Genomic DNA, 17,212 nt, shown 5'->3' with positions numbered 1-17,212 from the left:
AGGATTGTCTGTTACAGAACGTAGGGGGTAGATTTCATGTGCATATATGAACATTGTTCTGTATGCCCACACAGAACCATTGTGACTGAATGGCAGGACCAGATAAGGAATACCTTTATCCGTTGTGTGAGGCATAAGACCGCACACCCAACAGTTAGTCGTGTTCATTACAAGTTGGTGTTGGTGCAAAAGCTGAACAAAGGAGTTATTAATAAACTCTAATCTTCTAGCTGATTCGTGTTCAGGAAGGGGTTGAAAAGAGTGTGGGGAAACAGTAGAAGGAGGAGGTATAGGCGATGTAGTGGGTGCAAATGTTACTCGAAAAGAGAATAACACATAACTTATTAAAAATATCATCACACTGAATAACATTAAAATGCACAATATCAAAAAGCTTTTCTTTGTCATTATTTTACAAATCTTGTGTTTAAAGTTCATTTCCTTGGCAGGTCTCTCCATCTCGAGAAACTCCATCCTCTCTAAAGTGCTGCCCGCGATGGGAGGTTGTTTCTGCTAAGGAATGCTTCTGTCAGTCTAGGGCAACTCCCTTGGACCAACCAGAACTGCCGACCTAACGTCGTCAGCTGCACCCCAAAGACTTTGGGCAATCGCGGCCCTAGCAGCGGAACCCGGATGGCGGTTCGAAAAACAAAAATGAGCAAGTTTCTCAGATGGGAGAGCTGCACTTCCAAAAAAAAAATAGCAGGATAAAAAGAATTTTATTTATTTGTCCATAGGTCTCGGCCTCAAATTATAACGCTTTTTCCCAGGTACTGTTTGGTCTTTGAAAAGGAGTTCAGGTTCTGTAGTGTCCAATCGGACTGACGGTGATACAGTTGGTTGCAAAATATCGTCGCTCTCCTGTTCAGTGAGTGTTCCTTTTACACGTGCATCACTGAAAGGCAGAAAACGTGACACGGTTTCAGTCTCTGAGTCGGTGACACCCTCCTGGACCCACCGGTCATATGGCAGAGGCAGAGGGATCCGCTTGCAGTGGATCCCGTGGATCCAGGATTTCTTCCCCTCCACTCGAACAGCTGATCTTGTGGAAAGGAGAACGAGGTGCGGTCCGGTCCACCTGGGCTGGTCGTTCTTGGTTCGCTGGAAGTTCTTGACCAGCACCCAGGATCCAGGGTCAATCTGGTGTCCTGGAGCTTCAGAGACTTGAGGCAGTGAATCATGCACCTGTTGGTGTAAAACACGCAATTTAGCCGTCAATTCGTACAGATAATCAAGTAAAACTGGGTGTTCAATTTCACTGAACTTGGTGGGTCTTGGCACTCCCCATATGTTGGCCGGGCGGCCAAAGACTATTTCATAGGGACTAAGTTTCACTCGCGAATGCACAGTCATTCTGGTGTATAGGAGTGCTAAGGGTAGAGCATCAGGCCATTTAAGACCTGTGCTCGCTTGAATTTTGGCCAGTTTTAACTTAAGCGTGCCATTGTAACATTCTACTAATCCAGCTGATTGGGGGTGATTTGCAGCGTGGAACTTTTGCTGAATGCCTAGCCCTTCACATACTCTCTTCATCACACGACCCACAAATTCACTCCCATTGTCACTCCAGACCAATCTAGGCATTCCGAATCTGGGGAAGTACTCTTTCACAAGGGCTTTAGCTGTGGATAAGGCAGTGTTGTCTTTTAGGGGATAGGCTTCCACCCATCTTGAAAAGGCACAAACAACAACGAGTACGTATTTTAAATTGTTGCACCTCTCCATGTGGATGAAATCTAGCTGCAAAACCTCGAACGTATACGTAGGAGGTGCAAAATGACCAGCTGGAGTTGGGGTTGCCCTACCAGGATTGTGTTTCAGACACACCATGCAATTCTTGACGACATTCTCTGCACACTTGGGAATTCCTGAATTTTGCCATACTGGAGCCAACAACTTGCAAATCCCTTTCACGCTGATACGAGCCATTCCAGGAGCCATTGTAACCACTGCAAGCACATATGCATCGGGTAACAACCATCTCTGATGCTCTGACAATTCAACCCAACAACCATTTGCATCCATTCTACCCGTACTTTCTCTCCACATGCTCAACTCTTTCTCTGTAGCTTCAGCTTGAATGGATTTCACACTCTCTATCGTGTCTTCACACATTCCAACATCACCAACCCATCTTGCAGGGCCTGCAACATACATTCGGCTCATCACATTCCTTGCAGTTTCTTTCGCGATTTCGTCAGCAAATGCATTTCCACGACCAACATCATCAGTCACCTTCTTGTGAGCACTACATTTCACAATCGCCACTTGCAGAGGCATGGTCAGTGATTCAAGAAGCTCATTCACCAACTGACCATGCTGAATCTTAGCTCCGTGCGAAGTCAGGAACCCACGTTCTTTCCACAATCGTCCAAAACTGTGAGCCACACCAAATGCATACTGGCTATCGTTATAGATAGTCACTTTCATTCCTTTAGACAACACACATGCTCTGGTGAGTGCAATCAATTCTGCTGCTTGAGCTGAATTATGTGGAATACGTGCAGCTTCAACAATTGTATGCAAAGTCGTGACAGCATATGCTGCAGTCGTGTCACCATTCGGGAGCTCGAAGCATGAACCATCCACCCACAATGTACCATCACATTCAGCAAGAGGAGTGTCTAGGAGATCTATTCTCCCTTTTGTTTCTTCTTCTGTTCTAAGATAACAATCATGCTGTTCAGAAGCATCTAGTTCCTCTACAATTGGCAACAAAGTAGCTGCGTTTAGAGTGTTGCATCTTTTTATATGCACATGACTCGCTAACAATGTCAATTCGTAACCTGACAATCGAGCACTAGTTAAGTGCTGTGTCTTGGTTCTGTTCAACAACGTGTCCACTGCATGTGGAACCATCACGACTAACATATTATTCATCACTAGACCAGCAGACTGTCGAATAGAAACAGCTGCTGCTGCTGTTGCTCTTAAACAACTTGGCAATGCTTTAGCTACCGGATCCAAAGTCGACGAAAAATATGCACATGGACGCTGCTTGTCTCCAAACAACTGAGTCAAAACTGACAATGCACAACCTTGTTTCTCATGGACATACAATATAAAGGGCTCACTGTAGTTGGGGGTACCCAACACAGGAGCCGAACATAATGCTGTGCGCAATTCAGAAAAACTTTCCTGACACTCTTCAGACCAAGGAATGGGATTGGGTGTATCTTTACACGTTAATGCCACCAAAGGTTTGGCCAATAACGAAAAATTTGGTATCCACTGTCTGCAATATGATGTAATACCCAAGAAAGCACGCACTTCTCTCTGTGTTCTTGGCACACTCAATTTGGCTATTGCCTGAATTCTTTCTGGGGTCAGTTTCCTTCCCTCCTTCGATAAGAGATGACCTAAGTAGGTCACTTCTTGTCGACAATATTGCAATTTTGAGAGAGACACTTTGTGGTGCAAATCACACAAATGACGCAACAATGACAATGTGGCTTCTTTACAGATTTCCTCAGTATCTGCAGCAACAAGTAAATCATCAACATACTGAATGAGGGTAGCACCTTTAGGTAAAGCAATTGTATCAAGCTGTCTCTTTAGAGCTTGACTATATATTGATGGACTTTCACAGTAGCCCTGGGGAGCGCGTTTAAAGCGGAAGCTGCGACCTCCTAAACTGAAACCAAAAATATCCCTACTCTCTTCAGCAATCGGGATGCTGAAGAAAGCATTCTTCAAGTCAATCACCGAAAACCAGGTTGCAGAAGCTGGAATCATAGTCAATAGGGCAGTAATGTCAGGAACAACTGGAAATTGTGGTACAACTATTTTATTGACCTCTCTAAGATCAATCACAAATCTGTAAACAGGTGGCTGGGAAGGATCAGTTTGTTTTAAAACAGGCAGAACAGGGCTATTGCAAACGTTGCCTCTTGTCTCTTCAATGACATCTTTTTCAATTAGATCGTAAACGATCGCTAGCAAAGCTTTTTCACCCTCACTAGAAATTCTATATTGGGGAATTCGTGGTATTTTAACATTGGCTTTCAATGTTACAACATATGGCGGTATTTCTAAAAGACCTACATCACTAGGACCAGTAGCCCAAAGAATATTAGGGAGAGATGACAATTCTGTTGGAAGTTTGTCTCTCGACAAATACATTGGAGAAACCACTTTCTTACCCAGTGTAAGTTGTACTCCAGAAGGAGAACAGTACAAAGTCGCATACAATCTTTTTAGCAAATCTAATCCTAGTAGGTTTTCACCACAACCTGTTGTTAGAATAAGGGGTGCTTCGAATTCACTAAGGGCCAACAGAAAGGGACAAAGGGTCAGAAATCGGGTTTCTAACTGGGGCGCCAGAAAAACCTACTGATACATTCGTTTCGCCAGACAAAGGTGCGCCAGGGAGTTTGGAGTGCATAATAGAACTCTTTGTAGCACCAGTATCCAACAGAAAAGGCTCTGACACACTTGATGTAATCACCTCAACGTATGGTCCACTCTGATCTACTGGAACTGAAACAACTCCCTCTCTTTGTCTATGGCTGTCCTAGCAATCATTACCTTCCCAATGCTCATCTTCTGTATAGTAATCATCAGCATAGTACTGAGCTGTCCTACCAGATGCGTTATTCTGCTGATCAAACCTATTCATCGAATTTTGAGGTGGAAGAGGACGTGCGTTCTGGGGGACGTTTCCACGTCCTCTACCTCTAGGCGCTAGCTGACCACCTCTACCTCTTGTGTTTGAACCACCATTCGCGCGCTGTAACAGAATAGGGCAGCTATACTTAAAATGATCCTCTTCCTTGCAATACGAACACTGGTTGGGGCCTACAGGAACACGTGGCTGAGTATACTCGACTCTTTGCGAGTTCCTCTGATACTGTTGGGGCTGCTGATAATTATTCTGATAGTTACTCTGACCACCATTATTTTGACCACCAATATTCTGGCCACCACCACCACGTGGCGGATATGCTTGCTGTAACAAAACCTTCGTTTTCAGCTCCTTAGTTTTCTTTTCTGCTCTATCTTTCTCGTCTTTGTCTCGATTTTCGTAATACTGTGCAGTAGCCAGTATCTGTGCTGAAGAGGAAACTGCCCAAGAACTCTCTGAATCTTTTAACTTCTTACACAACTCCAGAAGCAGATTGTGCACGAATTTATCAACGAACAAACGCTGACCACCTTCTGTGCTCATATCTTGACCACTGTGGTCGACAAAAGTCTCTTCAAACCTGGTGAAGAAATCTGAAACCGTTTCATCTTTCTTCTGCTTACATGCAGACAACTTATCCCAGTTTACACGCATCGCAGGCATTATCGTTTTCATGTAATCAATTATTTTACCAGGAAGTTCAGCTACTAAAGGCTCAGGCTTAGCACCACCAACTTGTCGGCCATCTGCAGCAGTAATATTAGCCCATGAGTCACATAACTCCTGATCATGATCTGTATGACGAATCTTTCCCCATAGAGGCTGTGGAACAACGTTCCCAAACAACATGTCTATGTCTGCTAAGTTCATGATACATGACCCAGCAGTCTGAGACAACTCTTTGCAGTACCCTGCGGGATTTTTACGGGGATCAGGCAATGTCTGTTTAAGGGCCAAAACTTCAGCTCGCTTCCAAGGAACAGGTACCCACACACGCTGAAAATGTGCTGGCACAAGTGGTGGAACATTATCAGGACCAGCTACTACTTCTTCCTTCCATACTGGAGGGACTTCCCTCATGGGGTACTGTCGCGCCTTTTTCCTACCGGATGCGTCATGCTCAAATAGTGATTGAGAAGTGCCCCCCTTACTCCGATATGACAACAATGTCTCAACCGCTCTCTCGACATCGGGACCTATGATCATGCCCTCTGCAAACTCGAACCGTACACGACACAACTTGGGCGGGTTGTATTCCAAATCATTGTTTTCCAAATCCTCACAGAGAAAAACGCACATTTGTTCAAAAACATATCTCTGCTTCGGTGCTTCCCATTGACGGAAAACTTCCATGACAGACTCTACATCATACCTTACAGCGTCGATAACCCATTTATGCGCTAAACGATTCAGTAAATCTCTCTCTCGATAGTCAGGCAGTTGACTCCGCAACTGTCTTCGTTCTGTGTTAGGGGTCGTATTAGGCGACCCGAAGAAAGGTGAGAAAAGATTAGTAACAGTGTTGGCCATTCTCTGTCGAACGGAAGGAGAAACTGACGGAAGAACGGGTGGAAAAACAGGGTGAGATAAGGCAGGGGCAGAGGCAATAGCAGAGGGAGCATTAGGAGAAATAGAAGGAGCAATAGGCAAAGTCGTAGAAAGCACAGGTGAAGCAGATGTGATCGGTGGGCCTTGAGGAGGCTGCACCGAAGGAGCAGGAGCCAGCTGAAGAACAGCTCGTGGGTGCTGTGGAGGAGCAAGAGGCAATGCAATCACAGGTTGCGCAACTAAAGGTTGCGGAGGTGCCGTGGCATTTTGCGCATAGGGGGGTGGCGAACTTAACAAATGCGACATTAAGGGATCTTTTTCAAGCCCTTTTTCTGCATCTTGCTGAAGAGGCGGCAAAACTGGATAGCATTTATCTATCACCATTTTACGTTGCCTGTGCAACTGCTCGCTCATCTGTTCTTCTTCACTGTCTTTAAACTGCATAGCAGCTTGCATTATCTAAATTCCCCCTTCTCTCTTATTTTTCTTCGCTAATTTAATTTCCTTCTGTTTGGCTTCCTTACGCCATAGGCGGAAAGAGTCAAACATCGCCGGCCGGGCTTTCTTCTTGAAAAGTTTAACTTCGAGGTTATCTAAGATTTCTGTATCAAAGCTACCATATTGGGGCCATTTTAAAACACCATCTTTTCTGGTGTATTTGATCCACACTTCATTATATGTGATGGGACCTACGCCATGTTTTACATATAATTCATAAGTTGGAGTTCCAATCGGAGGAACCGGACACGAGTCCTCCAATCGGGAGTCCCTTTTACTACAACCAAGACAAAACAAATTTCCAAGTCCGCTAAGACCAGGCATCTTCTCTCACTAGTCTAGCTTCAAACTTCAAGGATTATCGATTACGATATTGCTCGTGAATACACGAGTCCTTCGGCTTTGGCACTTGCAAGTTCCAAAAATTATCCCAAAGGGATAACCAAAACTAAGACCAACTAAGGACTGGGAGACGCTCCACTTATACTTAACTGAGATATCGATGACGTCACCAGAAGACTTGTCTTATCGTTTCGCTCTACCAAACTTCAAGGGTCCAAATCAGGGCGATAGCCAGGGCAGCAGTCCTTTGTAGCCGTCGGGAAGCGGGGAACCTTGCACCAAAGACTTTCGGATCACGTCGACATGCAGGGGTCGATGAAGTGGATGGCCTTCCTCCAGAATTTTCACACGAAGCTCCTCACGAACCTCTGGCTGGACCGGAACCGCTGGTATCGCCCCAAACGTTGGGCGCCAACTGAGGTACTGGGTTTTTCAGAACCGGTACCAAACCGGTAACCCAGCGGTGCCAGGGTACACCCAAAGACCTCGGGTACTTTCCTGATTCAGACCACAGAAACTCAGAGTCTTCTAGGTGAAGTCAAGGATCGATTTTATTGGCTGCAACCAAGAAACAAGCGTCCTAGAAGTACAACACACGGGATGTATATTCTCAGGAGACTGCTCAAACTTAAAAAGTCAGGCTTCTCTTTTTATACAAAATATTGTGCTTTAGGCAAACATTCTTCGAATTTTAGTATACCATTCAAATATTTTCGCTACAAAGGAAAAGCAGAGTCATGATGACAGCCCACATTTCAGTTTGTCCAGCCCACAACAAATCACCCGGCAAGGCCCAACATTTTATCAGATATCGGTGGACCCCCAATAAAAATGGGCACCTCCCCATCATAAAGCAAGTGAGAGAGAAAAGAGCAGGGACAGGTGTGAGCAAGATTCGGCAGGGTGTGTGCGATGAAATGGGTTTATGGCCTGTTGTGCGTTGATGCTATCTCATTCGGCCACTGGTGAGAGGAACTGACCAAACAGGTTCGGCCTGGGGCAATGGTTCCAACTTGCCCAGGTCACAGGAAAGTCAATTAAGGTGTATGTGTCCTTTTGAATCGAATTTAGCTGTATCATAAGCCTATGTAAAGGGCAACTCACAAAATTGCTGCCTTATACAAAAAGGAAGCCAAGGGTTCAAGACGAAAACTGCGATTTCGAGGTGAAATCGTCACTCGAATATGACAAAAATGCTTGTACAGAGTGTACTAGCCATTCTCGGTATTTTGATATGAAAATCGTCATGCTATGATGAAGTTTAATTCTCGAGTCCAGAATTTTCGGAACTACAGACTACCTATCTTGTTTCCTGACCCTTGCTCACTGCTGGGTTTTTTTTGGGGGTGTCAGGGGTGTGAGGGCATGGTTCTTACCTTTTCCAGATGCTGGCTGGTCAGAGCTGTCGAGATCAGCCACTCCTCCCACACTCTCTGGTTGCAGGGTCCCCTCCACCAGTTCCTCAAGGGGTGTGGAGTCTGAAACAGATGAGGTCCCACCACCGGTTATCCTTGACTGCTCCAGCCTGGCAGCTAGTTTTTCCTTGGAGCGCAGGCGAAGGTCATACCAGCGCTTTCTGAGGTCCTCCACACTCCTGGGTGTCACACCCACAACATTCACCTTGTGCTGGATTTCTTCCATATTCTCCTTTTGCGGCTCTCTGGCACCTCCCTGGATTTTTTTCCAAAAAGTAATTCATGGTTTGACACCATTTCATGAATCAGAGCCTCCAGTTCTGCCTCAGAAAACTTTTGTTTTCTTTTCCTTGAGCTTTCACTCTCCTGCTGCTGGGATTCCTGCCTGGGCGTGTCTCCACTCTCAGCCATGTTTCTCCAGTAACACACTGCACTGTCCCAAACACACCTTCACTCTGCCTCTGAATCAGGAACTCAGGTGCAACATGGGTAGTCAATCACTTCCTGGTTGTGATGTCATCATGCTGCACCAAAGTCCCTGATTGGCTTATTTGCGAAATTCGCAAAATTGCAATTTTTGGCAATAAATTGCGATTTTCCATTGCGATTTCGCAAATTGTGCGAATCCTACAGGTTAAGGAATCGCATTAGGGGAAATCGCAAATAAATAGCGATTTATAAGGAATCGCTAAATATTTGCGATTTCTCCCATACATACCGATTTGCGATTCTGAATGTGCGATTCGGTAAAAATCGTAAATTGGGATTCGCAAATCGGTAGTTTCATACATATGGCCCATAGTTCCCTGATATCAGCAGGGGAAGGATACACTCAATCAGCCAACAAGTTGAGTGAAACCTAAAGTGCTTCTCCAGTGGTGGGGAAAACACTAGGGGTGAGCAGAACTCACAGAATTTACAGTTACTTTAAAACTCTTTGAGATTCCGCAGAGTTCTGGGAACAAGTGGAAAATGCAAGTCACACTGCTTGCGCTGCAATTTTGCGCCGGTAGCTTGTTCCGAGCTGAAAAATCAGTAGGATCTGCAGCAAGCGCCCATTATTTTGTTTTGCCTTCTCCTGCCTGCCTTTCTTTCTTCTGCTTCCCAACTCCAATCCAACCCAATCCACCCCATCTGATCACCCACTTACCAATCCAACCTTTTCTCTACTTATTTTTATTACGGTTTGACTTTCCCTGTGTGTATTTTCGTTCTTGTCTTTTCCTTTCTTGGCCTGTCCTCTCTGTCTGTGCTCCTCTTTCCTTTCCAGTCCCATCCCAATCTAACGCCCTCCTGTCCCTTCATTGGCTGGCAGAACAAGCAGGCAGCACCTCCCACATCCCCTATGGTCGACAGAGTTGGGCAGGGGTGAAGCCCCATCCCATCTTCCTTGAGGCAGAGGTGGGAGCACTCACTTTATGAGTGCAGCTCCACATCCCCCACATGCTGGAAACAGGCGACAGGCCCGGTACGGTAATGCCCTGTTTGAGCATTGGCCTGCTGTGGGGGCAAGTGTGGAAGACATGAGCCATTGCACCAGCTTTCATCACACCCAGCAGAAGCTAATGCACCACTGGGCGGACACTCTAGGCAGGGAACAGTATCTGATCGACCTGCTAGGCTTTGAGGTTACAGGCTTGGCGAGTAATATTCATCTTTTCTAAAAATTTGTATTTATAAAAATTAATATATCTTTTACACTGGTTAATGTGTGCTTATTAATTATTTAAAATATGAGTTGGTGTGTATATGTAGTTATGTATAATGTCAATGTGTTCTTTTATTCTAAAATGTAAATTGCAGGTGTATATTAATTTAATTGTGCTTATGTGTGCATTTAGATAGGTATAGATATATCTGTACAGAAATAATTGTGGTCACATGTGCCCTCTGGTGCAAGTAGACATTTCATTTATGAGTGTGGTCATATGAGTTGTGCACGCATGAATTGCAAATGCATCCCTGTAAAGGAGGCACTCCTTGGGGTTCATAAAAAGACTCCAAAATAGTCCATGAATCTTTCTTATTTATTCATGATAATATGGAAAGTTTGTGATATTCATAGCATATCAAAAAGTAAGTGAATTCAGGTTCAAATTGTAATAAATTTCATCCAATATAAACTCCAATGCATTTCGGACAAGAACAGTCCTTTATCAAGGAGTTCTGAAACGAAGAAGATATAACAGGTTGTCAGGCCTATATGAATGAGCGTCTAAAAGGGTGACAAGAATGCGGTGTGCTCGTGATTTAAAGGTCCAAAATGTGAAAAAACAATAGTCCATGCATAACGGTTAAACCATGTTGTGGGCGAATCCAGCAGTGTTCGGGGAGTGAGGTGGTGATAGATTAAACGAATGAAGTTAAAAGGGCTGTGTTACAAAAAACAACGTAGGCTGACAGTGCGATTAAAAGGAACGGAGTGATGGTATCGCTAGTGCATAACGTTAAGGTGACGCAAATCGTTACCGCGTGTGAAGAACTTACTTGGAAGTGCTCAAGAGTTCAAGCGCCAGATGGATGGGGTAGTGCCGGTATACGAGTTTTCCGAGCAGCGTGGCGTGTATTAATGCAAGGGGATTAATGGCGGGTGACGTCACAAGTGTGTGCCGAGGTGAAGGAAACACTAAAAATAAACAAAGGACTATGGTGGTAGCCATGCTGGGTGAGGGAAGAGATCACATAGCTTGGGTGCTAGAAAGGTAAATAATAGTGTCAGTGCATGAGGGCGCACAAAAAGAAGGCATTAATAAACAACATTTCTAAATAACAGCTAAATTCAGTGCGGTCATTGAGTCCATATGGTTTCATGGATTGAAGACGATAAATCCATTCCATTTCGCGCTGTAGAAGAAATTTACGATTATCTCTTCCTTCAATTTTAGAAATGGTTTCCAAAATAATAAACTTCAATTGAGCAATACTATGTTTAAGTTCAACAAAATGAGTCGCAACGTTAGATTTTTCTTTCTTGGTACGGATATTCGATTTATGCTCATTAATGCGCACTTTGATTTTCTTTCAGTTTTGCCTACGTAGATTTTCCCGCAGGGGCATTTCAGAGCGTATATTAGGTTCGAGGTATCGCAAGTGGCATTAAAATTGAGTTTGATAGCGTTGCCTTTCATAGGGTGTGTGATGTTATTGTCCCCGGAAGCTTGTTTCCTTTCCAGTAAAGAATTGGCTTGGTAGTTTGGTCTGCCCTGTTCCCATGATGCACTGGGCCAGGGACAGACTAATTTGCATGTAGCCAGGTTCTGAACTGGGATGGTGCAGTGAGCTAAAAAACGGTGATGGATCAAGCCCTGATCTTTTGACTGGGTAGGAGTGTTCTGCTTAATTCAGATACTCTGTCCATCACCACCCCCCTTTTTGAATCGTTTTGGCCACCACAAGTGTGGAAGGGTATGCTCAGATGTGAGTCCCTTGCTCACTGCACCATCAGGATTCAAGCAAGCCGGGCCGAAGACGGCTGTAATGCCAGAAACCGGTCCCCGGAAGCTTGTTTCCTTTCCAGTAAAGAATTGGCTTGGTAGTTTGGTCTGCCCTGTTCCCATGATGCACTGGGCCAGGGACAGACTAATTTGCATGTAGCCAGGTTCTGAACTGGGATGGTGCAGTGAGCTAAAAAACGGTGATGGATCAAGCCCTGATCTTTCGACTGGGTAGGAGTGTTCTGCTTAATTCAGATACTCTGTCCATCACCACCCCCCTTTTTGAAACCTCTTCCCTCACCCAGCATGGCTACCACCATAGTCCTTTGTTTATTGTAACACAACCCTTTTAACTTCATTCGGTTAATCTATCATCACCTCACTCCCCGAACACTGCTGGATTTGCCCACAACATGGTTTAACCGTTATGCATGGACTATTGTTTTTTCACGTTTTGGACCTTTAAATCACGAGCACACTGCATTCTTGTCACACTTTTAGACGCTCATTCATATAGGCCTGACAACCTGTTATATCTTCTTCGTTTCAGAACTCCTTGATAAAGGACTGTTCTTGTCCGAAATGCATCGGAGTTTATATTGGATGGAATTTATTACAATTTGAACCTGAATTCACTTACTTTTTGATATGCTATGAATATCACAAACTTTCCATATTATCATGAATAAATAAAAAAGATTCATGGACTATTTTGGAGTCTTTTTATGAACCCCAAGGAGTGCCTCCTTTACAGGGATGCATTTGCAATTTATGCATGCACAACTCATCTTTACATAAGCGCCACCGGACGGAGACGCCACCTGTGAGAGCACCCAAACATTCGAACTTTATTGACAAAATCCAATACCACCCAGCTGTGCACCCTCAACCTATTCATTTATGAGTGCAGTACCATGTTTAGGCAACAGGTATTTTTTATGTTAGCATGTGCCACTCAAAACAATAAATGCACGTTTTGAATCAGAGAGTGCCTGCAGTTACGCCCACTGTCGTTGTTCCAAAAGGAGTGGGAATGTGATGTAATACACAAGGGTTTATCTGTAGACAAGGCAGCAAGACAACTTGAGGCGCTGTGTGAAAGGACGAGGGTAAGAATGCAACATATTTCTTTTTATTAAGATATGTCACACTCCTGCTCACTCGCTGCGCTGGTGCGCCAAGTGCTGACTAGCATCAATTGCCACATTGCACAAGACCCAGGATTGTTTTGTGCAGGAAGGGACACTTCCTTGCACAAAAACAGTCCTTAGAGGCAAGGGCAACACAAATCCTTGATAAGAATATTAGTGCATGGTGCCAGCCTGACAAGGAAGGTATAGGAACAGAGGGGTGAAATGGATCTCAAGTGAATGATACTGCCAGGATTCTATTCCAGTGTGAGCTAGTCGGGTGCTCGCTTGGGCAGATTTAAGGAATGTCAACTCATGTTACTCAGTCTTATGATACTAGTAAATCAGGGGTTTTAGTGTTCCTTTCTGTGGCTTTATCTATTTCATTACACACCCAATCTCCCTGATGTGCAGTACACAAAAGGAGATCTACTTGCCCCATCAAAAGGGTAGGAGAAGCAAAGATCATTCATTGTAATGCATGAATAGTTCAAAATTTAATTTTACGGTATGAATCTAGATATCTGATTTAAAAAGTAGAATGCTGTGCCTTTAAAAATGATTTTGTAGAGAATACCACAAATCATTGTTTTTTATCTTCTTACTTTCATAAACATCCAAGAGGGAAGTGACGCCTGTTGTTTTCACAAGCGCATGTAAGTATCTCCAGGTGCACAGAACGAAACAAAAACTCCAAAGGCAGGAACAGGGCAAGCAGAGGAAGGAGAAACTGTCCCCCTTTTTAACATCTACGTGACCCCCCTTGCCAGACTAATTAGATCTTTTGGGATGGAGGTAGTTTCTTATGCGGATGACACCCAGATCCTCATCTCCCTCTCCCAGCCAGCTTCTCCGACAGCCTCCAATTTTAGATCTTGCATGGAGGCTGTCGGACAGTGGATGATTCACAATTCGCTAAAGCTGAATGGGGAGAAGACGGAGGTGATGGTGTTTGGGGATAAGGAGGAGGTATGGTCAGCCGATTGGTGGCCAGACTCACTGGGAGCATGCCCTGTCCCTGCTGCATCTGCAAAAAATCTTGGGGTAGTGATTGATCCTACCCTCTGTATGCGCCAGCAGGTTAATAGGACCATCTCTACCTGTTGGGGTATCCTCCGCATACTGAGGAAGATCAGGCACTATCTCTCGCAGCAGGCTAGGAAACAACTGGCAGTCGCTCTAGTGGGCTCTCGTCTGGACTGCTGCAATGCGCTGTATGCGGGACTGAACAAAAGTCTGCTGCAGCGCTTGCAGGCGGTCCAGAACGCAGCGGCAAGGTTTGCTCTGGATTTACCTCGAGGTATCTCGGCCACCCTGGCCAGAAAATGACTTCATTGGCTCCCTATGGAAGATCGTATCGTGTTTAAGGTGTTGTGCCTTATCTACAAGGCCCTAGCTAAAAATAGCCTTCTAGGAATTGGATCTATCCTGTCGCGCTATAGTCCTTGTAGGACTTTACGCTCCTCAAGTAAGGCCTTTTTATCAGTCCCGCGCATTCGAAAAGTGAGATGGGGCGGTAAAGCTTTTTCCGCCTTGGCACCTAAGTGGTGGAATGCCCTCCCGGGGGAACTGAGGTCTCTCCCTACCCTGCAGCTATTTAGAAAGGCCTTGAAGACCCGTCTTTTTGCATGTGCATACCTGTAGCCTGATCTGCCATTTTTGATTTGTTTTGTTAGGCGCCTTGATACCTTAGGGTTTTAGTTGCGCGATATAAATTAATTTCAATTTCAATTTCAATTTTAAATTTTTAAATTTTTCCCCACCTACAGGTAAGTAAACAAAATGGATGCAGGGAGTGGGGCCTACAAGAAAGGAGGTGCTGCCAACTTAGTGCCGGTAGGTTTCTGGTAACAGTATGCAGGGAGCGGAGCCAACAAGAAAGGAAGTGCTACTAAAATGGTGCAGGTAGGTCTCAGGTAGTGGTATGCGGGGAGCGGGGGCCAACAAGAAGGTAAATATTGCCAGAAACAGTGCTGGATTCGGCATGAAAGTTCACAAGCCAGACGAGAAGCCAAGTTCTGGCTTCTAACAAGGACGTGGCTTTAAACTATGCCTCATCTGTGGTGAATGCCAGTACATGCGCAAGCCTGCAATCTCACGTGGCCCACATAGGAACTCATACTCAGACGGAAGGACTACTCAAGTAGCACTTCCTTCAAGATTACATTTCGGCCAGGGCACCACGCATGCACAGGTCGGGTGAATCTTAACATTGGTGTTCTAGCTCAATTCCTTGAAGTCAGTGCTACTGCATTATGTGATGCATGTGCAGGAAAAATCTCCCCGTGACTAGTCATCACATGCAAACTAAATTCCAATGACCCTAGGGGACCTGCAATGTTCTGCTACTGTGCTACCACAGAGAGTATAAACAAGTGTTTGCACTAAGCATCACAAATCATGATTTTTTTAAACTTTCTCGATATAGCTACTCCTGCTGCTGGAGCTGGCCAGTAACCATACCAGCAGCAGACAGCCGTCTTGCTGTGGCACCAAAAGTTGGAGGCCATGGCAGTTGAATATCGCCTGTAGGTGGCTTCGGAGGAGGAAGAGGAGAAGGCACAACCTCTTGTTCCTTGGGCCTAGTTCCAGCTAGGCCCGCCTCCAACCCGGCCACACTAACGATAGACCCGTCTCCACCTGCATTCAAAACCCATAATCTCAGAACGCCACCAGCCCCCTTCCTTATCGTCATCTGACCACCTCCTTCACCGCACCAACAAAGCTGTTGCTTCTCAGGCACAAGGTGGCGCTGCTCAGGCGAGGGCAGAAGAACCTGGACCGGGAGGTGGCTGACATTTTATATTGAACATTTGTTTTGGTGTGAGGGCCTGTTGTGTGTGGAAAGGGAAGTTGGGAAAAGGATGAAAGGGACATTAGGAGTTTTTGCCTGGGGAGGTTAGTGTGCTTGTTGTGGTTGGAGAGGGTAGGAAGGGAAATTGGGGAGAAGGTGAATTGGAAACTTTTTTGCTTGTAGAACGGGGTGTGCCTGTCATCATCATCATCATGGATTTACAGAGCACGGCTAATCACCGGCGAGGAATCCAGGCACTGAGATCATTGCTACTGGGGGCTCAGTTGAACAGACAGGTCTTGAGTGCTTTACTGAATTCCAGAAGGGAGGGTGAGGTCTGTAAGTGATAAGGAGGTCATTCCAGGACTCTGCTGAGAGGTACGAAAAGTTTTTTTCTCCTGCTGTTGCTTTGTCGGATTCAGGGGTGTGCGCGGTGGAGAGGGGGGCAGATTGCAGCTGTCTGGAGGGTTGGTGGAAGTTCAGGTGGTGGATGATGTATTCTGGGCCTTGACTATGAAGGGCTTTGTAGGTGTGTATCAGAATGTTAAATTCACACCTATTCTGAATGGGGAGCTTTTTGAGGTACAGGGTGGTGTTGTGTGGTGTTTAGAGCTCCGAGTGAATTTTCCCGATTTATGCCCTTATATAGGTACAATTCACATTGCCCTTATATAGGCACAGAAATCAATCCCTTATTTAGGCATAGAGCATGCGACCCAAATACAGGCATGGCTACTTCCACCCGTACCAAACGTCACAACGATTTCTTGGAAAATCGGCTTAAGCAGTTAGGGACTTCCCCTTTCTTGAATATTGATTTGTCCAAGAACTCATATACTTTGCAAAGAACAACTATTCCCTAGGGGTTCTTTCCTGACGTTCATATGCCCAACTTTACGTCAAACTGTGGCATTCCTTAACACCTTTAAGGTATAAATATACCTTCACTTGCTATAGCAAACCACGGGGGTTCGGAGCAGTTCGACTATCTACTTGCCTGAAGCAGCTCACTACAGCAAGTGCCAAAGGAAGCCGACTCTCCAGCTGTTGCACTCGCCGAGAATCCGGCTCCAGTGTTTCCAAGCTCCCCTTGTGTGGGGGGTTGAGAAATCGAGTCCCGAGACTGAGATACCAGACCTCCATCATTCTAACTAAGGTATGGAGCTGACTAGAACCTATAGAAATCTTGGGTAGATTCTTGGAAAAAACAACTAAACCTATGCTACACAATACTTACTTCTTCCTGCGTATTAGACTTAGGTTAGGTACATTGGGGTAGGCGTATTTAGAAGCACCAGTTGAGTATTTTTAGTCAATGTTATTTATGTATGTATTGTTATATGGCTTAGAAACCATACAATGCTTTTACAGTATTATTTTATAATACTATTCTCGCTGTACGCATTATACTTTGCAGTCTGATTAAC

Source organism: Lissotriton helveticus, chromosome 2_1 (genome assembly GCF_964261635.1).
Source record: "Lissotriton helveticus chromosome 2_1, aLisHel1.1, whole genome shotgun sequence".
NCBI lineage: Eukaryota > Metazoa > Chordata > Amphibia > Caudata > Salamandridae > Lissotriton > Lissotriton helveticus.
Note: the sequence above shows the minus strand (reverse complement) of the source record.